Raw genomic sequence first — 24649 nt, forward strand, 5'->3', positions numbered from 1 at the left:
TAGGAATTTCACATCTTAGTCCCATAAGATAAAGGATTTCTGGATTCTTTTTTCCCTTATATCTCTGCTTACATATGGGCCAATTCTTTTCTGAGCACATATAGTAGTACTTGTCCTGTTTTATTTGCCTAGTGTAGCTAATAAATACAAATTGTAGTAAAATTTTGTATCACTTTTGTTTCATAAAACTTACTCTCCTAAATCCACACGCTTATTAGGTATACTGTTTGCCTTTCAAGTTTTCAATACCTTCAGTGTAGAAATGTTTACCGCTGCTGATATTTTCTGACTTTTTTCCACTGTCCAATAAAAGTCCCATCATTGGCCTGCTATATATTTTTAACAATATAGCTTGGGGCATTCGTTAGGGCATCACCCATTTCTAGTACCACTTTATTTGTATACCACTCAACTTTGCTGTGGAATAGCATCAAAACCTCAGTGGCTTACAGTTATAAACTTTCTTAATCATATTACATGTAGGTTGACTCTGGCTGCTATGGTTTTACTTGTCTTGGCTCCATAAGAGTTTTCATCCCAAGAAATAGGCTATAGAAACAGCTTCTGTCTAGAAGAACATGTCCTCCTTTGGAACTGTGCAGTTTTTTCAACCTACCTTATGTCCGTAGATATTTTAAATACCAGTGATTGTTTCACATCACAAATAGTCACCATGTATCCATTCTCATGGCAGAGGAAAAGAGCAAGAAGTATCATAGCATTTTAAGCAGAAATGAATGTCTTAGTATGCAAGTTAGAGGCCTACATTTTTTTTTGAGCATGTTTTTGTGCTATAACAGAAGTCCTTGTGTTATTACTCTGAGTCCTCTACTGCAGTGAGGATCTGTAGTAAGTGACTGTGAGCTGTTTTGCTGTTATTCATCAAATCTTACATTTGTTGGAGCTCACAGAACCTCAGAGGATAAATAGGCAATCTTATTATTATACAAATGGAGACACCAAAGGCTAAAGAGGTGTCTTTCAAAGGGTAATGGCCATTGAAGAAGGCACTTGTTGGGACAAGCACTGGGTGTTGTATGTAAGGGATGAATCATGGGAATCTACCCCAAAACCAAGAGCACACTGTATACACTGTATGTTAGTCAACTTGACAATAAATCATATTAAAAAAATAAAAAAATTTAAAAACATGGGACAGAATTTGGCTCTTCTCACTTTTAATATAGAGTTTTGCCCACTACTTTACGCTTCCTTCTTCTGAAGGATCAGGAACTTTAGTCAAACGGGTGGGGTTTTTTGTTGTTATTGTTCTGTTTTGTTTTGTTTTTGTTATTATTGCTGTTTGTATTATCAATGTACGTAATGAAGGACTATGTCTTCAGCTCCTTTTTTTTCAGCCTCATATTCACATGTACTGTCAGCTTACGCTAAATTATGTAGTATGTCTATATCAGTTAATTTAGGTTAAATTATGTTCTAGTAACAAATAACTCCAAAATCATAACCTTAAAGCAACAAGGATGTATTGCTCACTCACATTCATGTGCATTTCAGGGTGGGCTGTAATTGTTCCATGGCAGTAAGAAAGTTGGCAGAACCATGCAATAGCTCTAATTTTTTCATTGGGAAGTTATCCAAATAACTTTGCCTATGTATCATTGGCTAGGACTGATGTTGATGGGATTGATAAAATAATCTTTGCATAAATTAAGGTTCAGAGCAGAAGAGAGGGCAGGAAATAATTTTTTGACCATGGTACAATTTCCAAGCACATACAATACCTCAGAGAAAGTTAATTTGTCTTTCTTCATTGCTTTATTTTATTGGAATAAGAGGTTTTCAAGGATGTTTGATTGGAAAAGGGCTGAAATATGTGGAAAATGGAACTCTTTTTGGCTTTATCACAAAATGTATACCAGCATTCTGCTCCTAGTCTATATAGAGAGGAGTAAGCTCCTAATAAGCCAATCTTCACACAAATAAGAGCTATTGATTCTCAGAAGGCAACTACTTGAGGGCCCTGGAGATGAAAGCTAAGCAAGCATCCTCAGAAGAGGAATTGAAACTTGGAGCATGTACCCAGCAAGAAGGAAGTACATTGGGTTTTTTTTTTAGCTGCTCTACACAGAAAGAGATCACAACTCACAGCAGTGGTTACTGGGCATAGGGTGGCTATAACTCTGATACAAAACAAACAAACAAACAAACAAAAAATGCCTCACCCTCTTTTTGTCAAAAGAATCAGGGAGAGAGCCCAGGGAAACTAGGCCTTCTTGAAAGGAAAAATCCAGAGAAGAGGAATACTGAAAAGGCACTGTGCAGTCTTGACTTTGAAGCGAATTTTCTTCTAAACAAAACCATCAACAGTATTTAAATCACCATAACAAAATTAAGAACTTACACAAGATAATATTCATAATGCCCCAAATCCACTCCAAAGTCACTTCATTTACGAAGAGCCAGACACTATGGACCTACTTTGAAGGACAAAGAAAGTCAACAATTGTCAACCCTGGGAAAACAGATTTTAGAATTATCAGGCAAGAACTTTATTTTTTTTTTCAATATATGAAGTTTAGTGTCAAATTGGTTTCCATACAACACCCCAGTGCTCATCCCAAAAGGTGCCCTCCTCAATACCCATCACCCACCCTCCCCTCCCTCCCACCCCCCATCAACCCTCAGTTTATTCTCAGTTTTTAAGAGTCTTCTATGCTTTGGCTCTCTTCCACTCTAACCTCTTTTTTTTTCCTTCCCCTCCCCCATGGGTTTCTGTTAAGTTTCTCAGGATCCACAGAAGAGTGAAACCATATGGTATCTGTCTTTCTCTGTATGGCTTATTTCACTTAGCATCACACTCTCCAGTTCCATCCACGTTGCTACAAAGGGCCATATTTCATTCTTTCTCATTGCCACGTAGTACTCCATTGTGTATATAAACCACAATTTCTTTATCCATTCATCAGTTGATGGACAGTTAGGCTCTTTCCATAATTTGGCTATTGTTGAGAGTGCTGCTATAAACATCGGGGTACAAGTGCCCCTATGCATCAGTACTCCTGTATCCCTTGGGTAAATTCCTAGCAGTGTTGGGTCATAGAGTAGGTCTATTTTTGATTTTTTGAGGAACCTCCACACTGTTCTCCAGAGCGGCTGCACCAGTTTGCATTCCCACCAACAGTGCAAGAGGGTTCCCGTTTCTCCACATCCTCTCTAGCATCTATAGTCTCCTGATTTGTTCATTTTGGCCACTCTGACTGGCGTGAGGTGATATCTGAGTGTGGTTTTGATTTGTATTTCCCTGATGAGGAGCAACATTGAGCATCTTTTCATGTGCCTGTTGGCCATCCAGATGTCTTCTTTAGAAAAGTGTCTATTCATGTTTTCTGCCCATTTCTTCACTGGGTTATTTGTTTTTCGGGTGTGGAGTTTGGTGAGTTCTTTATAGATTTTGGATACTAGCCCTTTGTCCGCTATGTCATTTGCAAATATCTTTTCCCATTCTGTTGGTTGCCTTTTAGTTTTGTTGGTTGTTTCCTTTGCTGTGCAGAAGCTTTTTATCTTCGTAACGTCCCAGTAGTCCATTTTTGCTTTTAATTCCCTTTCAGGCAAGAACTTTAAATACAATTATTATAACTATGCTCAGTGAGATAAAAAAAATAAAATAAAATACACACTTGCAAGAAATAAAAGATAGGAATTCTCAGCCTAGAAATAGGAAACATGAAAAGAAACAAAATAGAAATATTAGAATCAAACAATACCAGATCTAAAATATGAATTTTTCAGGGGGGATTCAGTAACTGTGATGACAAAAGAATCTATGTGAACCTGAAAACAGATGAATAGTAGTCAACCAGCTTGAAGTGAAGGACTGTGAAAAAATATAACCTGGGCCTCAGAGAGCTGTGGGTAATTTCAAAAGATATTACATATAGGTAATTACAGTCACAGAAAGAAAGGAGCAAGGATGAGGCAGAAAGTTTTTGAAAAAATAATGACCTTAAAGTTCCCCTAAATGGTAAAAGACATACATTTAGAGATTCCAAAAGATCAGCAAACCCCTGAAAAAGACAAATTTGAAAATAATCATACCTAGGCACATCATCATAGTCAACTTGCTGAGAGCCAAAGATATGGAGAAACTGGAAAGTATTCACAAAATAATAACACTTTACATACAGGATAATAATGATCTAAATAATGGTGGATATGACATCGGAAACCATTAAGGACCAACAACAGAAGAAAAACATATTTGAAGTCTAGAAAGAAAAAAAAACAATGGTTAACCAATAATTCTGTATTGGGTAAAAATGGAAGAGTTTTTTTTTAAAAGAACATTTTCAAATAAAATAAAACTATGGAAAATGCAAGTAAGATTATTTAGGCTCAAACAGAATTCATATCAGAGGAAAACTCGAATCTTTGGGAATGAATAAGGTTTATATGAGTAAAGATCAAAAATAGTAAATATAGACATATAAAAATAACAATGTTCTCATAATTTCCCTAATACATAACTTTAATATAGAAAAATCAACTCCATTTTACATACTTGCAGCAAACACATGGAAAATGAAATTTTAAAAATTCATTTTGCATTCACCCATAAGTAATAAATTTCCTAAATAAAAACTTAACAAAATATGTGTATGAAATTTACACCATAAACTATGGAGAATGAGAGAAATTAATAAAAATTTACATAAATGGAGGGATATTATACATTTTTAAATTGGAATTTATTAAGTTGTAAAATCTCTCCAAAGTCATCTATAAATTCAATTAGATGTCAAAATTTTGACATCAAAATTAGATGTCAATTAGATGTCTAGAAATTTTCTAATCAAAATTAGATGTCAATTAGATGTCTAGAAATTTTCGTTTACAGATATTTGCAAGTTGATTTTAAAATGTATGTAGATCTTGTATTAGTAGGTACCTTTGTTAGAATTAATAAATATTGATACATCAGATAGATAAATAAATAAATAAATATATAAATAAAATCTATATAGAAATGCAAATGACCTAGAATAGTGAAAGCAATGTTAAACAAAAGAAAACCTGGAAGACCAACATTATGAGACCTTTGAAATTACAATAACACTGTAATAATCAAAACAATGTAGTATTGGCTTGAGGACAGATATATAGATCAATAGAACAGAACAGAGTATCCAGAAATAGATTCAAACATATATGATGAATTATTTTTCCTTTTTTTTTATGTTTTTATTTTATTTTTGTAGAGAGATAGTGGGGGGGGGGCAGAGAGAGAGAGAGAGAGAGAGAATCTGAAGCAGGCTCCAGGTTCTGAGCTGTCAGCACAGAGCCCAATGTGGGGCTTGAACTCATGGACTATGAGATCATGACCTGAGCTGAAGTTGGATGCCCAACTGACTGAGCTACCCAGGCACCCCATATGATGAATTCATTTTTAACAAAGGTGGCAAACCAATTCAATGGGGGAAAATGTATTTTCCAAAAATGGCACTAAACAACTTAATATTACTTTGAAAAACTGAAATACAAATAATTTCAACCTTAACTCACAAAAGTTAACCCAAATGGGTTACAGACCTAAATATAAATGCTAAAACTCATAAAAGACCTATATTAAACAAAAAAAAAACCCCATAATCTTGGAGATTTAAAGGCAGGCAAGCACATCTTAAACAAACATGTATGCATAATTACAGGGGATATATATATATATATATACATATATATATATATAATCAAAGACTACATGTAGAATATATATGTCAAAGAACTTTTATTTAGACAATACAAACAACTCTTACAATTCACAGAAGACAATCCATTTTTTTAATATTCAAAAGATCTGAATAGGTAATTTACAAAAGAAGATATATTACTAGTCAATAAATACACAGAAAGATACTCAACATCATTAGTCATCAGAAAAAATGCAAATTAAAACACAATGAGTATATGTACCACCAGTTAGAAGGTGGAGAAGGGACAGTAAAGTATCCTCCAGACTGAGAAGACACTTTGAGACTGAAAAACAAAGCAAGCCACTCCATATATCATTTACACAGACTTTTATTCAGGGCAATTTAGTGACAGTGAAATCAGGCAGGCATCTGGGTGCTATGCGGCCTTCTTTGCCCCCATCCAGACCTTAATTAACAGCTTTTATAGAGCAAGAAGCATTGTGGTGAGGTCACAGTGTGCCAGAAGATCAGAGGATCTCTACTAGTTACCTAAAGTGGCACCGTCTGTGTGCCAGTCATCTCTACTAGTTATCAAAGTGGCACCTTCAGAACAAGCTTCTCTGAATTCTGGGTCAGTGCAAACATTTATCTCCATGTGGCCTGGAATATGCAGCCCAGAGAGAAGTGGCTGTGTCAATATGAACAAGATGGAGTCAGTGTTGTCAGCACTCATACACCACCCATAAAAATAGCTAAAATTAAAAAGACTCACAATACCAACTGTTGGCCAGGATGTGGAGCGACTGACAATCTCATAAATTTCTGATGGAAATGTAAAATGATGCAACTGACAAAAACAGTCTGTCAGCTTCCTATAAAGTTAATAATATGCTGGCCCTAGGACTCAACCATTTCACTCCAAGATAGTTACATAAGGCAATAAAATCCAATGTCCATGCAAAGATGTATACATAAGCACTCATAATATCTTCATTTTCAATACCCCAAAATTGAAATAGACCAAATATTTATCTTTAGGAGAATCAATAAAGTAAAAAGCAAGTGTCATCCATTCAATTGAATAGTACTCAACAATAGGAAGGAATAAACTATTGATACATACAACAGTACAGATGAATCTCAAAATAATATTGCTGAAATATGCCAGACCCAAAAGATAATATGATGATTCCCTTTATAAAAATGCAACCTAATCCATGGGGACCAAAATCAGGTAAGTAGCTGCTTATAGCAGAGGGCTGAGGGAAGGACTGACAGCAAAGGTACAGGAAGGATCTTTTAGGGATGATGAAAATGTTATATATCTTGATGATGACAGCAATTTTATGACTGTATATAGCTATCAATACCCATTGATTATACACTTTAAATGAATGTGATTTCTTGTATGGACATTTTTTCCTCAAGAAAGTTGATATGAAAAATGTATTTATAGGTACCACCAATTTTGCTTTGTTTTGCTACCACAGAGTCTATGAGTAATCATTTCTATTCCTGGTAATGGTAGCCTAGACTAGTCACTATCAACCATTCTTCCAAGAATAGCTAGAAAACATGAAAATAATGTTTCAATAGGTCTACTTGAAGGTATAACTGTTATCTCCTAAGTCATTAGACTTGCAGGACCAATATGTTAGAAAGGAGAGAAGCCCAAAAAGTTTGGGCACAGCATTCAGCACACTAACTTTTTTCTTATGGAATTTGTTGATATGCAAGCTCCTCTTGGAGGCTGAGGCAGTCTAATGGGGTTCACCAGGTTACATACATACATACATGCATAATCAAACCACCAGGTAGGTCTTTAGTAACCACTCTTGGTTTGCTTATTTGGCAAGACAATTAACATGTACAGAGACACCAAAAATGACAGTATTAATAAAGATACAATAATTCTACTTGGAGAGAAAACCACATATAATAGATGATATTGATGCTAAGCTTTGAATAGGAGTTGTATTTTTCTCACTGGAGTTGTGGAGATGATTTCTCTCTCTCTCTCTTTTTAAATTTATTTATTTATTTTGAGAGAGAGACAGAGAGCAGAAGTCAGGAAAGGGCAGAGAGAGAGGGGAGAGAGGATCACAAGCAGGCTCCATGCTGTCAGCACGGAGCCCAACACAGGGCTTGATCTCATGTTTTGTGAGATCATGACCTGAGCAGAAATCAAGAGTTGGACACTTAACCAATTGAGCCACCTAGGCACCCTAGAAATGGTATCTCTAAGCAGAAGACAGAACAACTAAGTCCTTCATAAAATTCCTCAGAGAGCTTCCTTCTCTCAGCTCAGCACACAGCAGGAGGACAGACAACAGGTAGGTACAGGAGGATACTGAGGAAGTCTCAGCCTTTTTTCAGAAAAGACAATGAATCTCTAATTGATTGGTTTCTTTACCATAGTCAATCTATACTCTTCCAGAAGCAGAGTAAGTCTTAGAGACTGCCATTTTCAGTATGTAATAGCTATTCAGTATGTAATTTTAAATACCAAGACAACGAGCATCCCTCTTTCAGAAACTCTTTATACTTAATCTATAGTATACTGCTTTGATACATTTCAAATTGTTTTTTTTTTCAACGTTTATTTATTTATTTTTTTGGGACAGAGAGAGACAGAGCATGAATGGGGGAGGGGCAGAGAGAGAGGGAGACACAGAATCGGAAACAGGCTCCAGGCTCTGAGCCATCAGCCCAGAGCCTGACGCGGGGCTTGAACTTACGGACCTCGAGATCGTGACCTGGCTGAAGTCGGACGCTTAACCGACTGCGCCACCCAGGCGCCCCTCAAATTGTTTTTAACTTGTTTTGATCCACTTGTTTATGACAAAGATAAAAAATTGTTTTTAGAAATAAAGTTGTTCTGATATAAGAATAAAGTAAGCTGTGTCACCATGTCATCTGTTCTCACTGATAAGAACTCAGTATCTCAGCTGCTGAGGGTTCCCACTGGGGGTCTGTCAATAAAAACATATGAAGAAGCCACCAATTACAGTCTAAAAGACATTTAGACTATAAATACTGATAGCTTGTGAATACCATCCAAGAGTCAGTCTGGGCAAGGCTCCACTTTGTTGATCTAAATAGCTCTCTGAAAACCTTGAGACAATTAATGCCTGCCACAGTAAAGGCAACCCTTTTACCTACAGTGGCAAAAACCATGCAGTGGTCCTGCAAAGATCATCTTGTCCCTCAACATAGGCATCGTTGTACCCTAGCAACATGCTGTAGCAACAAGGGACTTTTACCTTTGTGCTGGCAGCTAGACCTCAGCTCTTGGTTGGCTAAGTTGTCTCTTGTACCAAGTCCTACAAGGATACACCTCAACAAAATTTGGACTTTATTCCTTTCACCTCCCCTTGCCTGGAACAGTACTATGCATAATCTATCATTGATTTGGAGTATTTTATTTCCTCATTGGTTTATTAAGAGACATTATCATGTATGCTGTTGGCTTGTGAAACTCCCATAGTGAACCAGTGTTAAATAAACTATTGGCAAAGACAGTCTGAGTCTCTGAGCATCAAACTGCCTTCCCCAAACAAACAAAAACATCATTCTTCAGAATGACCTAATTTTCAGGTAAATATTGAGCAGGAAAAAAGTCATTAGCTGGCTTTTTCCAACCTCAATGCTGAGCTTGCAGGTCAAAAACATGAGGTTTTGTTCTTGTTCTGGTTCAGGTATGATCTTGACCAGTTATTTCACCTCTCTGAGCTTCAGATTCTGACAAAGTCATCAGACTAGCATATCATGCCATGAATGGAATGCCTAAAATGTCACAAGGAATCTTGATTACAATGCCAATCAATCTATTTGCTCTATACCATGATGAATGCAATAAAAAAAAAAAAACCTACATTCTGCCTACTGTGTGAAAAGTTCCATCCTAAGCATGCTATTATTAAGGAGTTACCCAGAAACATTGCCTATATCATGATAGTTCCTGTGAATTTTAAAAGACTGCTGAAGGTTTTCTGTATTGAACATTGGGAACATGTCCAAAGGGAACAGCTTCTCATTACTTTTCTTCTCAAACTTCATCATTAACCTAGCTCTTTCCTTCCCTGGATATAAAAGCAGCAGAAGCAAAAGGGCCACATTTATGGTACGGTGATGAGTTTTACAGAATCATTTATTTTTTATTTATTTTTATTTATTTTTTAACATTTATTTATTTATTTATTTTTTCAACGTTTATTTATTTTTGGGACGGAGAGAGACAGAGCACGAACGGGGGAGGGGCAGAGAGAGAGGGAGACACAGAATCGGAAACAGGCTCCAGGCTCTGAGCCATCGGCCCAGAGCCCGACGCGGGGCTCGAACTCACGGACCGCGAGATCGTGACCTGGCTGAAGTCGGACGCTTAACCGACTGCGCCACCCAGGCGCCCCAACATTTATTTATTTTTGAGACAGAGAGAGACAGAGCATGAACAGAGGAGGGGCAGAGAGAGAGGGAGACACAGAATCTGAAACGGGCTCCAGGCTCTGAGCTGTCAGCACAGAGCCCGACGCGGGGCTCGAACTCACGGACCGTGAGATCATGACCTGAGCCGAAGTTGGACCTTAACCGACCAAGCCACCCAGGCGCCCCTTTTTTTTTTATTTTTAAAACGTTTAACTTGGAAGGCATGAGAGGCATGTGATTAAAACAAATTACAACCAATAACAATTATCTACAGGAAAAAACATTCTCTTGGTACTTCCGGTATTGTACATCTCTTGCAAAACCAATTCCAAGTTCCTTTGCATTCACTTGTTATCTATAGATTTTCTGCTGTTAATATCCTCCTACAACAGGGAAGTTTTCCTGAATCCCTTGAATCCCTTGGCAAAGATCAATTTTGCGATATCAATCTTGAGCCATAGGTTACAGTTTGTTCTAATTCCAAGTTTCCAGAATTTTGAGGCATTTCATTAAAAATTTCTAAGTGACAGTCACAAGTACATGTAAACATACACATCCATACAAACATATCCACCAACCACAGATATATCCTTTAGAGTAAGGTAAGAGATGGTGATTGTCATCTCTTCTGTGTGTCTGTGTTTTCAATTCTTTACATTTTAACCCAATACATGATTTCCCTCTTAGTTGCCTCCCGTAAGACATCAACTGCAAATCCTCATTTAAAAGTTGTGGGAGGAAAATGAAAAGAGGTAATTTCTTTCATTAACTCCTTTGCGGGGGGTGGAAAATTGATCCAATGAGAAATAAGGAGCTATCAGTCTGATTGGAGCTTCCTTAGGGGAGATTTTTCTGCCTGATAAAGAAAAGCCCCTGCTTAATTGGCTTGGCCTGCTCATCCTTTCTTGAATACAGGTATGTAAGGTTTTGCTTCCTGAAGCTGATGTAGCCATTAGGCAATAAACTTCAAAAAAAAAAAAAGTCAACATTCTTAGTATGGCAAAATAGAAAAATCAGTAAAGGTCCAGGCAGTTGCTATCATCGAAGGTGATCCAATCTGGAACCAACTACTTGAAGCTATTTTGTTATATGAAGTTAACAATATATGAATAACAAAGTTATGACAGCTTATTAGGTTAAGCTATAATATCTCAGGTAGTCTGACACCTACAGTCTAAATGCATTCTAGACAAACCCTAGACAAAACATTATTAACCCATTATATGATCTGATGTCTGAAGAGCATTTAGACCTATGCCTGGCATACAGTAAGGGCTATATGATTTTTTCTTGTTTTTTAAAAATTTTTTTCTTAATGTTTATTTATTTACTTTTGAAAGAGAGAGAGAGAACAAGCAGGGGAAGGACACAGAGAGAGTGGGAAACATGGAATCCGAAGCAGGCTCCAGGCTCTGAGCTGTCAGCGCAAAGCCTGATGCATGGCTTGAACTCACAAACCAAGAGATCATAACCAGAGCCTGAGTTGGAAGCTTAACTAACTGAGCCACCCAGGCGCCCCTCTTCGTTGTTGTTTTATTACCTGAGATGAAAATACTTATATCCACTCAACCTCTCCATTTGGATATCTAAGCATCTCAAATTTAGTATATACAAACTCAAATTCCTGATTTTCTAACTTCAACCTTACTTCTCCCTGTTTCCCTCACCATTAGCACTGTGGCTTATGCCAAAAACCTGAGACATTTTCTATTACTCCTTTCTCTGAATCCTTACATTCAACAAATCAATATACAATTGTTGGAACTACCCTAAAAATCCATCCAAATCTGATTATTCTCCATTATCTCAACTGCTATCACCCTCATTCACGCCTCTACTATATCTATCCTGACCCCTGCGCTATTATACCTACTTTCACTTTTTTGTACTAAATTGCATGTTCCACAAAGGAGCTAGAATGATCCACTGAAAACAAATCAGATCATATCAGATCATCCCTATTCAGATTCCAATGCCATTTTCACTGCTTTTAGAATATAATTCAAGCACCTCCCATAATCTGAGGGACTACGCAATCAGGCAGCTGCCCATGTCTTTAACTTTCTCTCCTTCCATGTTTTTTCTCTCTCTTTCATCTGACTTCAGAGACATGACACTTATTGGTATTCCTTGAAGACAATTCCTCCCTGACTCAGGGCCTTTGCACTTGTCTCCTCACCCTGACGTGCCCTTTACCCACACCATGGTATGGCTTGCTGCTTCATTTCATTTGGTAATCTGCCAAAATATCATTTCAACAGATGCTGTCCCTCAATGGCCCTATTTAAAATAAGATGGTAGAAGCAGGAAGTAGTAGACTTGGGTTAAAGTACCACAAAATCTTGAGATTTGGTTAGTATTTTTTTTTTCAGGGAAGAAAGGATTTTACTCTTTTCAATAAATTCACCACCCCCAGAATTTTATGTAACTTAATCAATTTAACCTCTTCCTACTAATGGGACAAAAAATGTCACCTGTTTTTTGCAGATACAAAAGAATGGCAGCAAAGACCACATCTGTGCTTGTACTTTCGGTGAGAATGTTCATAGGATAAGTTCCTGGCAGTGTAAGTATTTGGTCAAGGGCAAATGTATTCGTTTTATTTGTTTCATTTATTGAGGTAAGGGCAAGTGTCTTTAATTTTAACAGCTATGCCAACTTGCTCTCCAAAGAGGATTTGCCAATGGATGATCCCATGAGCAAAGGACAAAACTCACATACTCATCATCACTGTTATCAAGCTTTTTAGTCTGACAATCTGACAGGTGAAAATGGACTTTCATTGTTATTCTTACTGTATTTCTTTGACTGAGGCTGAACACTTTTTTTTTCATATTTGCCATATGATTTTCTTTTCTATGTCTTTTTTCTTCCTTTTTTTTTTGTAAGTAATCTACTGGTCAAATTTTCCAAGTCCAAATCTTAGCTTTTCTTCATCCTAGCTATGTGACCTTGGGTCATTTACTTAAATTTGTTGTGCTTCCATCTTCTCTGTTAAAATGGGAATGATAGCACACACTGTGCTGAAGAGCTATTGTGAGAACTTCACTGATTAATAGATGCAAGGTGCTTAGGACAGTGGCGGGCACCTGTATAAGAAGTATTCTTCAAACAGTAGCTCATATTATCCATATCCACTGCCCACTTTCCTGCTGCATTATCTTTTTCTTATGGATTCATATATCCAGGAAAGTAGCCTGTTGGCTGCCATTTATGCTGCTTTCTTGTCTTTCATTATTTGACTTAAAAAAGAAAAGTATTACATTCCCTGCAGAAATGTTAAATGGTGTTTGTTATGATTACAAACATTTGAATTCCAAGATAATGAAAACAAATCATGTCTTTTTTCTTCTTTAGAAATCAGAGCCCCCTGGGGCACCTGGATGGCTCAGTTGCTTAACCATCAGAACACCGAAAGTTCTGAAAGTGCAGCAGGGAGCCAAAAGAAAGTCTCTTGCACCTCTGGAAATGGGCAGCCATTTCCTCCTGCGGGGACTGTAGGACCTCAGTGTCTGCCCTGAAGACCTAGGCCTGCTTGTTGGTTCAGAGCAGAGGTTCAAGGGTGTGGTAGGATCCCAGCCAACCTGGGGGAGGGCCACTGTGGGTTTGTTTGGTGTGCTGGTACATCATTTAACACTGCAGAGATGGGGCAAGCGCTGGGACAGGAAAAGGACAGCTGGGAAAGGATGTGAGGATTAATTTAAGATTCTGCCCAGAATGTCCTAAGGGGATCTCTGTGAGGCCAGCAGAGACATGAGCTGGGGTGGCAGACTGAGTTTACATGACCCTCTGTGCTGTGCACTAGTGCAGGCAGGAATGGAATCCTTGGCTTGTTGGTGTTGATGGGAAGCTTGTCATGAAGCCCTCCAGAGGGTGTTTTTGCGCACAGCCTGGCACGGCAGCATGGGCTCCTGGTGCTGGCCTGGGTAAGCCGATCTGCCTGTGCCTAGCAGATAAAAGCAGCTGGCTGGCCAGAGGTCAGCGAGTTTGGCCCCTCGCACCCTCCGCTAGGTCCAGCCCAGTCCAGCCTGCCTGTGCATCCACTTAAGCTCATGGGTCTTCAGCTCGCGCTCTGCTGCCTTCCCCGGGTTGCAGAACCTTAGCTCCATGTCCCCACTGCCTTCAGCAGCAGCAGCAGCAGCTGCAGCAGCAGACTCTGTGGAGTCCAGGTTTGATTACTATTATTGAGAAAAATCACTGAAGACTTTTGCATCTCACTTTTCTCATCAGTCAAGTGGGGAAAAATAATGCATGATCATAGGGTGTGGCAAAATTTTGAGGACATGTCTGCATGAAAATGGCTCATTAACTGCATAACACTAAAGATGTAAGATTCCATTTTATGAGGGACTGTAAATAATTGAGAGCAGTATTTGACAGTGCATCATGGCAAAACCATATATACACCTATATTGGTATGATGCTTTGGATTTTGTAATTTCGCAAATGGATATACAGTGATCCTCAAAATCATTCTATAGTGATATAAAAGATATAAATATATAAAAATAAATTTATATATATTTATATACATAAATATGTATTTTAAGATATATAAATATGATATATAAAGATATCTATATTTATGTATATAAATATATATTTACATATAAAGATATAAATATATATTTATATATATTTACATATAAAGATATAAATATATATAAAGATATAAATATATATTTATATAAATATATATTTATAAATATAAATTATTTTATCTGAGAAAACTGAGGCCCTCAAGAGCCAAGTAACTTCCATTCACATCCTGCGAGTATCAGATGTTATACTTATTTCAACATTTTTACAACCAATAATTTAGTACATTTTGCATAACACCATACGACAGATTCAAATGCCAAAAGGGAAGATATAAATCTAAACAGTCTATCTAGTTAAGATCCATGCTGATGAATTATCCAGTAATTTCTAATGTGTTGATACAAATACTGAACCATTCCTGCTTACACAAAGAGAGAGATCTTTTTTCATTGCTACAGTTATAAAAGCAAAGAAATTGCAAAATACTTTTGAGAGATTTAACAATAAATACTCGGAGTGTCAGAGTTCCTCACCACAAATGAGAAGCTCTAAAAGACCACATTATTAACTTCCTCCATTGCCAACTGCCCAGCTGCATGACAAGACAACCTCACATATTTGTTAACTGGATGAAGCAAACTTGCTATGTTTTTCATTCCTCCTCACTAGCAACACAAACTGTGTTAAGCTTTCCAAAGGAAAACCCCCCTTGACAAGATTTGTTCCTGACAAGCTGTCAAAGCAGTGTAGGGCTAAGGTTCCAAAGTGTAAATATAAATGAATATTGCCACTCTAAACACAATATGCTATCAGAAGATTTCTCCAGGTCATAAATCCTTAAGGTATATGCTTCAGAGATTTTTTAAAATACATTAGTATTCTAGACATGAGAAACATTGTGGGGCTGCTCAAACCTTATTAACAGTTGTCCAGGAAAAATAATACTTTAAGTAAAATGGTTCTAGAATACCCTTTTCATGATCATGAATTCAAAGTTTAGTACATTATAATCAGAGAAATCAGCACACCATGCAAAGTTTTCAGCTCAAAGCTGTATGTCTTGGTTCATTGTTTAAATATTTATTGATTCCTACTATGTGCTAGGTTCTGTATCTGATAATGAGGAAAACACAGAGTGTTGTTTTCTTCTTTGTAGTGGTTATGGTCTAGTAGGAGGGATAAGACATTTATGTAAATAACCATAGCATAAAGATGAAGTAAATCATGTCTGTCAAAGCAGAAGAAAGTATCAAGTTTGGGGAATTTGGAAGAATGATGACTCGTGTCATAGATTCTAGGTTTTAATCTGGAAGATAAAGATTATTTAGTTTATTATCCTCATTTTTGATATAAGGAAATCAGAACTCTGCATGAAAAAGTAACTTATCCTAGTTCACCTAATTAGTAACAGACCCAGGAGAAAAGTAAGTTCTCTAAGTTCCCTGTCTTTTAATACTTAAAGGAATCAATGTTCACAATGGTTAATAATAACAGCCATGGCAAGGGAAACAAACACAAAATTAAACTACTGGGACTACACCAAAATAAAAAGCTTTTGCACGGCAAAGAAAACCATCAATAAAATGACAAGGCAACCTACTGAATGGGAGAATATATTTGTAAATTATATATCTGATAAGGGGTTAATATCTAAAATACATAAAGAACTTCTACAACTCAACAAACACACAAAAACAAATAATCCAATTAAAAAGGTGGGGAGAGGTCCTGAATAGACATTTCTACAAAGAAGACATAAAATGGCCAACAGACATGAAAAGATGCTCAATGTCACTAATTGTCGCAGAAATGCAAATCAAAACCACAATAAGGTATCATCTTATACGTGTCAGAATAGCTAAAACCAAAAAGGTAAGGAACAACAAATGTCAGCGAGGATGTAGAGAAAAAGGAACTCTGTGCACTGTTGGTGGGAATGCAAATTGGTACAGCCACTAAGGAAAACAGTATGGAAGTTCCTCAAAAAAATTAAAAATAGAATTACAATATGATCCAGTAATTCCACTACTGAGTATTTATCCAAAGGAAATTAAAACATTAATTCAAAAAGATATATGAACCCCTATGTTTATTGCAGCATTATTTACAGTAGCCAAGATATGGAAGCAACCCAAGTTTTCATCCATAGATGAAAGGATAAATAAGATGCAGTGTGTGTGTGTGTGTGTGTGTGTGTGATATATATATATATATATCCATATATATATATATTCCATTATATTCATATATGTGTGAAAATATGTAAGTATATATATATATATATATATATACAGGAATATTAATCAGAAATAAGAATGAGATCTTGCCATTTGCAACAACATGAATAAATCTAGAGGTTATAATGCTAAGTGAAATCAGTCAGAAAGACAAATACCATGTTATTTCACTCATATGTGGAATTTAAGAACGAAAACAAATGAACAAAGAAAAAATGAGACAAACAAACAAAAACCCTTAACAGAGAACAAACAAGTGGTTGCCAGAGGGAAGGTGGGTAGGGGGATTAATGGAATAAATACAGAGGATTAACACTATACTTATCACAATGAATACTGAGTAATGTATGGAATTGTTGAATCATTACATTGTACACCTGAAACTAATGTAACATTGTGTGTTAATTATTCTTCAATTAAAAAATTATATATATATATATATATATACACACATACACACACATACATACATACATACATACATATACATATATATAACAGCTTGGGGCTCAGAAGAATTGAACACCTGTATGTATTTAATGTCAGGGAGCTAACTAGTTGCCACGTTCACTGTTTAGAATTTTGGCTAGCCTCTCATGCTGCATCCAACTCTGACTGATCCAGGGGGAGCTCTTCAGTGAAACACACCAGAGCATTAGAAAAAGAGACAAGAACCAGTATCAGCTTTCAATAATCCTTAAAACATCTAACTCTTAAATTGTATCATGGCTCAGGATTCTGCCTCTTCTCAACCTTTAATACCAGCGCCTTGAACTACTGCCATTGTAAGACATAAATCCCAGTATCTTGACCAGTCTTCTCTTCAAGACCCAGGCTCATACTGTCTATGGGTATCCAATTTGTACCTCGGACACAAAACATTTAAAGCTGATTTAATTACTTCTCTTGCTTTGACATGCTTCTCCTGTTTTATTCACTCTCTCAGTGTAATTGAAATCCAAAATTCTAAAATAAATTGTAAATTGAGTTTCTTTATTAATAATTCATTTTCTATCCTTGTATCATCCTCTGTGAAAGATTCCCTGGCTCTTTTTTCTTCTAAGCTCTACCAATTCCTAGATTTGACAAGTTCCTTTAAGTCCCTGGGGGTCAGCATCTTCAGTTATAAAACAAGGATGATTTCACTTATTCTAATAAGATTGTTATGGTGGGATCATGACTTTTTCTGCTTATTTATCTTCAACTTACTTCCTAAGTTTTCTACAATAGGCATGTATTTACTGAAATTATAACCAAAAAGCTCACAAAATTAATGCAAAAAATACATCATGAGCACTTTTTTATGTCACATTTGTGATTATTATTATGCAAAAATAATGTAAGGCATTGTTCTAAATTCACAACAATAATCACTGATTATACAATAAAAAGCCCCTTCATCCATGGCAGAAATCATATGTTCAGCAAAATTCATTTCCCCTGTTCCCTGAACACACAACCAACTTACTATATTTTCAGCCTCACTGATAGGTATAGTCCCATGAGTTTCCTGGCCAATAAGGAAAAGTGTAAGGTGTTCCCTCCAGGCCTTCCCAGAAAAAGGTCCCACCTGCAATTCTTCACGATCTTTGCCCTTCTTCCAACTGAATTTCAATATCAAGGAAAGCTTTAAAAGCCACAGGGAGAAGACGCTACAAAGTGGATCACCTTGAGTGACTGTATGAAGAGATGCCATCATTACAATTATTACAGAATCTCCATAGATGAATACATGCGCAAAAAATTGACCTCTGAGCATTGATACAATTTTGAGTCTATATACTAAAGAGTAAGCCAATTTTAAATACATTTGGCTTCTCAAATTAACTGCTTATAGTAATTACAATAGACTAGGTTTGTTTTGTCGTAAACAAAACCCCAAATCCACAATGGTTTAACACAGTAAAATTTTATTTCTTCCTGAAAACTCCTTGCCAGTCCTCATGACCCATGGTCAGCTGTCTTACATGTGACACAGCCATCCAGAGAGCCATCCAAAGGTTGTGGCTACACCCCTGCAGCATAAGACCTCCATGAATACAGAGAGAGACTGGGGAGTTTGCTTTTCATTTCTGTCTGCTGCAAACTCACTGCCAGGCACATTTTATTTGACTGAACTAGTTTCATGTCTTTAGGTAACTGCAAGAAGTTTGGAAAAGATAATCTTCTGTATGGCCAAGAGGGAAGAGAGAACTGAATGTAAGTGAATACCAGTCACGTCAACCACACAGCTGTTTTCTATTTCTTATGTATCTTACCAAAAAATTGGTAACATGCCAGCATATTCATAGAGTCTTAGAACAATGAGGGTCTACTCTAAACAGTGTTCTCAACTCTTGCTTATTTTATTTAACATATTTTGCAGATTAGGAAACATTTCTTTTTTTTTTAATTTTTTTTTCAACATTTATTTATTTTTGGGACAGAGAGAGACAGAGCATGAACGGGGGAGGGGCAGAGAGAGAGGGAGATACAGAATCGGAAACAGGCTCCAGGCTCTGAGCCATCAGCCCAGAGCCGACACGGGGCTCGAACCCACGGACCGCGAGATCGTGACCTGGCTGAAGTCAGACGCTTAACCGACTGCGCCACCCAGGTGCCCCAGGAAACATTTCTTTTTAACTGTACACTTATTTAATATGTTCCATATTGGTAGACAGTTATGTTTCCACATATTTTCTATTGTAAATGATATTGCAGTGAACATTCTTTGAGTACATAAAAAATATCTAGGGGATATATTCCTAGAAATTAAATAGCTAGGCTATATTTGAATTTTTAATTTTGATATGCATTTTTGTAATTATGAATATATATAAAACCTCCTTCCAATGAGTTTGCATCAATGTACATTCTTACCAACAGTTTACAAGAACAGCTGTTTTCCTCAAAATCTCTTCTTGTGGCCAACCACCCCTAACTGTGCCAATTCAGGATCTTACTTTAATTTTGGTAGAACTTGGAGTAAAGAAGTTTTTACTTCCTTTAGGGCTTGCTTAATTGAAAGTAAATCATGCTGGGGCTGCTAGGACTGTATCTTATTTAAAATAAGATGAATTGGGGTGCCTGGGTGGCTCAGTCACCTGGGTGTCTGACTTCGGCTCAGGTCATTATCTCACAGACCATGAGATCGGGCCCCACGTCAGGCTCTGTGCTGACAGCTCAGAGCCTGGAGCCTGTTTTGGATTCTGTGTTTCCCTCTCTCTCTGCCCCTCCCCTGCTCATGCTCTATCTTTCTCTGTCTCAAAAATAAATAAAAACATAAAAATAAAATAAAATAAGATGAATGAATGAATGAAATCAAGCATAGATAAGGGAGGGGAGGGGGAGAGGGAGAGGGGGAGAGAGAGAGAGAGAGAGAGAGAGAGAGAGAGAGAGAATATTCAGCATGCTGAGTGCTTAATCCTGTCCTAGATGTTTCATTTTTCTATAGCTTTTTCTTTTAACTTCCAAACTACCCTATTCTTCCCAGTGAGTTGTTTGTTTTTGTGTAAGTTAGTTTGAGCTAAGTTCCTGCCACATGCAACTGAAAGGATACTATGCACACATGAAAACAGCACACTTAACATCCTTCTCTGATACTTTGCATCCTGATAACCAGAAGGTCACTCAGCCTATTAGAGTACAAGTCTCATTAAATGTTATAAAGAAAGCAGGATTAGATCCACAAGTGCCTCCCAAATAATCAAAGGAAGAGTTCTGCAGAGCAACGTATGATTTTAATATCATTTATTTGATTGCCATGTATTATTAAAAGTTCGTAATTCTTTGGGGATATAAATGATCATTTAAAATTTGATAAGCCAAAACCTAATAGCCTCTATCATGGCTGGGTAACTGCTTTAGAAGTTTGTTACTTGGTACTTTTTAAGATGAAAATAGAAGTCAACAGACTATCTTATGAGGTAAGCATTAGACTGAGAAGGAGTCTTGCATCTGGACATTTAACCAACTTTTAAGGCTTTACTAATACAAGGTAACTAGTTGAGTAACATCGAGCAAATCAGTTGACTTCAGTTTCCTTATCTATAAAGCACCTCATTTACATTATGTCTAGAGTCTCTCTCAGTTCCCAAATTGTAATTAATATTACTTTGGTAGTAAAGTTAATTTCAAAGTAGCAAGTCTATTGCTAATCCAATACAATGTATGTTATGACAGTAAATACATACCTTTGATTTATTCCCCAATTTGTATAAAAATAGAGATTTTAGAAATCTTCTATTTTATCTACTTACTTCATTTAAGTCAATGTTGTGTTTCTTAATAGGTCAATTAAAGCACTATATTATTTGACTCTTTTTTTAATGTTTATTTATTTATTTTGTGAGAGAGAGCACAAACAGGGGAGAGGCAGAAAGCAAGAGGGAGAGAGAGAATCCCAAGCAGTCTCCACACTGTCAGCGCAGAGCCTGATGCAGGGGCTCAATCTCACACATGTGACATCATGACCTGAGGGGAAGTCAAATTGGATGCTTAACCGACTGAGCCACCCAGGGGCCCTCACAGTTTAAAATCATAAATAAAATAGCTATATTTTTGATGGATTGACTACTCTGTGATCAAATGACATCTATGCAAAAAATCCCATAATTCTATTAAAAATTTGCAATTATATGTTTAGATTTTTTACAAGAGCTCTAGTTTTAAATCTCTTATTTACATAATCTCACCATTTGCTAAATTTCATTTGAATACATAAGGTAATTTTTTAGAAAGGAATTAAATTAAGTTTCATCCGGGATATAACTGCTTTCCCTTGATGTGGAGTTTTTAAGTTAGCATACCAAAATTCTGGAGTTCTTTTTTTTTTCATCTATCCAAATACCCATGAAATGAAGTGATGCTACAACAGAAACCACATTTTCCAAATACAGTGAGAATAACAGTTCCAATTATCTAGTTATTAGCCACATTAATGCATTTCTACTAAAAAAAATTGAGTATTTATGGTATGCAATACCATGTGTTAGATATTACATAAGATAAAATGATGAAACAGAGGCAAGGTTGTTCTCAGGTTAAGGCACTGCCTAGTATTAGTGGATAAAACACATACAAAGAGATTAATTCAATCATTGCATATTTATTGAGCATCTGTTGTCTCTAGTCACCATTTTCTTTTTTCTTTTCTTTATTCTTTTCTTTTTTTTAATTTTTATTTTATTTTTGAGAGAGAGAGAGAGAGACAGCATGTGAGTGTTTTATTTTATTTTTGAGAGAGAGGGAGATACAGAATCCCAAGGAGTCTCTAGGCTCTGAGCTGTCAGCACAGAGCCCAATGTGGGGTTCAAACTCATGAACTGTGAGATCATGACCTGAGTGGAAGTCAGATGCTTAACTGGCTGAGCCACCCAGGTGCCCCTCTAGTTACCATTTTAAAGTGCTGTGAATACAGTAGTAAAAGTTGTAGGCAAAGTGTCAGCAGAGAAGGAACATATATTTCAATGAAGGAGACATACAATAACTTCAAAAGATAGTGCTAGAAAGAAAATAAAATATGATGATAAGAATAGACACTGATTGGGAGAGGTTACTCTACTTTGGTGAGAGAAGATCTCTTTGCAGTGGTGGAATGTAAGCTAAAATTTGATGACAAGAAAGAAACAACCACAGGCGCCTGGGTGGCTCAGTCAGTTGAGCATATGACTTTGGCTCAGGTCATGATCTCACAGTCTGTGAGTTCGAGCCCTGCGCTGGGCTCTGTGCTGACAGCTCACAGACTGGAGCCTGCCTTGAATTCTGTGTCTCCCTCTCTCTCTGCTCCTCCCCTGCTCATGCTCTGTCTCTCTCTGTCTCAAAAATAAATAAAAACATTAATTTTTTTTTAAAAAGAAAGAAACAACCAGAAAGATCTGAAGAGAGTATTCCAGGAAGAGTAAAAGATTGTGCAAGGCCCTATGTATTATTAACAGAAGAATGTGCCAAGGTGCCCTAGGACATGGGGCTATGGAATTTAGAGTTGGAAGAACATTATGTGGAAGTGGAGATAGGGTATTCCTGAAAAAATTCAAATTTTCATCAAATGGACATGTATGTCCATTTCATCAAATGGACATGTATGTCAAGGTCAAGGAATATAGCCCAGGTTCTAGAGATCTGCTGTGTAACACAGAGCCTGTAGTTAACAATACGGTGTTGTGCAGTTTAAAAATCAGGAGGGCATATCTCATGATCTCACGTAAGAGGTCTTGACACACACACACACACACACACACACACACACACACGTACACAAGCACACACATGGCAAAAAAATGTAAGAAATCTTTTGGAGGTAATGAGTATGTTTATTACCTTGATTGTGGTAGTGGCATCACAGGGGTATGCATATATCTAAACTCATCAAAATGATATACTAAATATCTAAATTTTTGTTTAAGTATACCTCAGTAAAGCTGAAAAAAAGCGTAAATTAAACATCTCTAATACACAATCATGATCTTACGCTACGTCATGTAGTTAGGTTTCATACTAACCAATACAAAATGGAAGAGTAACATCAGGAGGTCTTAGTGGACTTTTCCCCAAAGTATCATAAAAGAACACATGGTCACTTTTTTTCAGTTTTAGTGCAAACAATTCTCTTTAATATCAAGATAATAATTTTAGAAAAGAAATCTAATTTTCATTCTTAAAACTTGTAATTATATCTCTCTTTCTTTTGCCCTGTGAAAATGATTCTTAATAATCACTTAGAAAATCATACTATCTCTCAGAATGTTCTAGGGAATAACTGGAATTGTTTGAAAATTAGTCATGAAAACATCTGTATAATCAAGAGCAAAAAAGACCCTGAAGATCACCTAGTTCAAAACCCTCATTTTACATATGAAGAAGAGGTCCAGAGAGGTAGATCTTGCCCAAGACTACAAAAGTAACTGCAAAAATAGCCAAGAGTTAAACACTTTCCTCATGATTCCCAATACAAAGCATTTGTACCTTTCCTCCATCTCCATGCGTGGGGTGCCAAATCAGACTTTCTTACTTTTGGTCTGTCTGAGAAACAAAGATACATCCTCATCACCTGAAACTCTGAAATAATCTGTGAGAAGCCAGGAAAATACAATATAAGATATAAGATGTAGTTTGTTAAAATGAAAATTTAAAGCATCCAAATAAATGAATTATTTCATAGTTTGCAGTTAGAGATGATTCAAGTTCACTTGTTTAAATATTATCACACTCATTCACTTGTATCCAGATCTGCTGAGAAAAAGGGTCAGAGAAAAAAGTGGAACTGAAAAGATGTGGTGCCACATAGATAGTAATCTATCTAAAACATCATACTGTCCTATAGTTCACTCAGCATTTTTAAAATTTAGATTTAATTCTGCCTAAAAATACGACATAAAAATGTACAAATGCAACTTCTGAATATTTTGTGAAAAAATCCAAAAATCAGTAAGAGTTCAAGGGGAGCTACAAGACCATTTTGTCTCTCTCTACTTTGACTATGATGATTGAAAAAACATATTTTAATTAATTTTTAAAATATCAGGATATTTACATGAAAGCACAGCAGATGTTCTCAAAGGAATGATTGATCAGCTTCTATTTTAAAAAATCTATACCTCCTTGGGGCACCTGAGTGGTTCAGTCAGTTGAGCTCCTGGCTCTTGATTTTGACTCTGGTCATGATCGCAGAGTCATGGGATTGAGCCCTGCATTAGGTTCTGTGCTGAGTGTGGAGCATGCTTAAGATTTTCTCTCTCTCCCTCTGCCCTTCCCAGCTTGCACATGCACTCTCTCTCTCTCTAAAAATAAGAAAAAATAAATAAATCTATATCTCTTTTA

The sequence above is a fragment of the Prionailurus bengalensis genome, chromosome C2 (genome assembly GCF_016509475.1).
Source record: "Prionailurus bengalensis isolate Pbe53 chromosome C2, Fcat_Pben_1.1_paternal_pri, whole genome shotgun sequence".
NCBI lineage: Eukaryota > Metazoa > Chordata > Mammalia > Carnivora > Felidae > Prionailurus > Prionailurus bengalensis.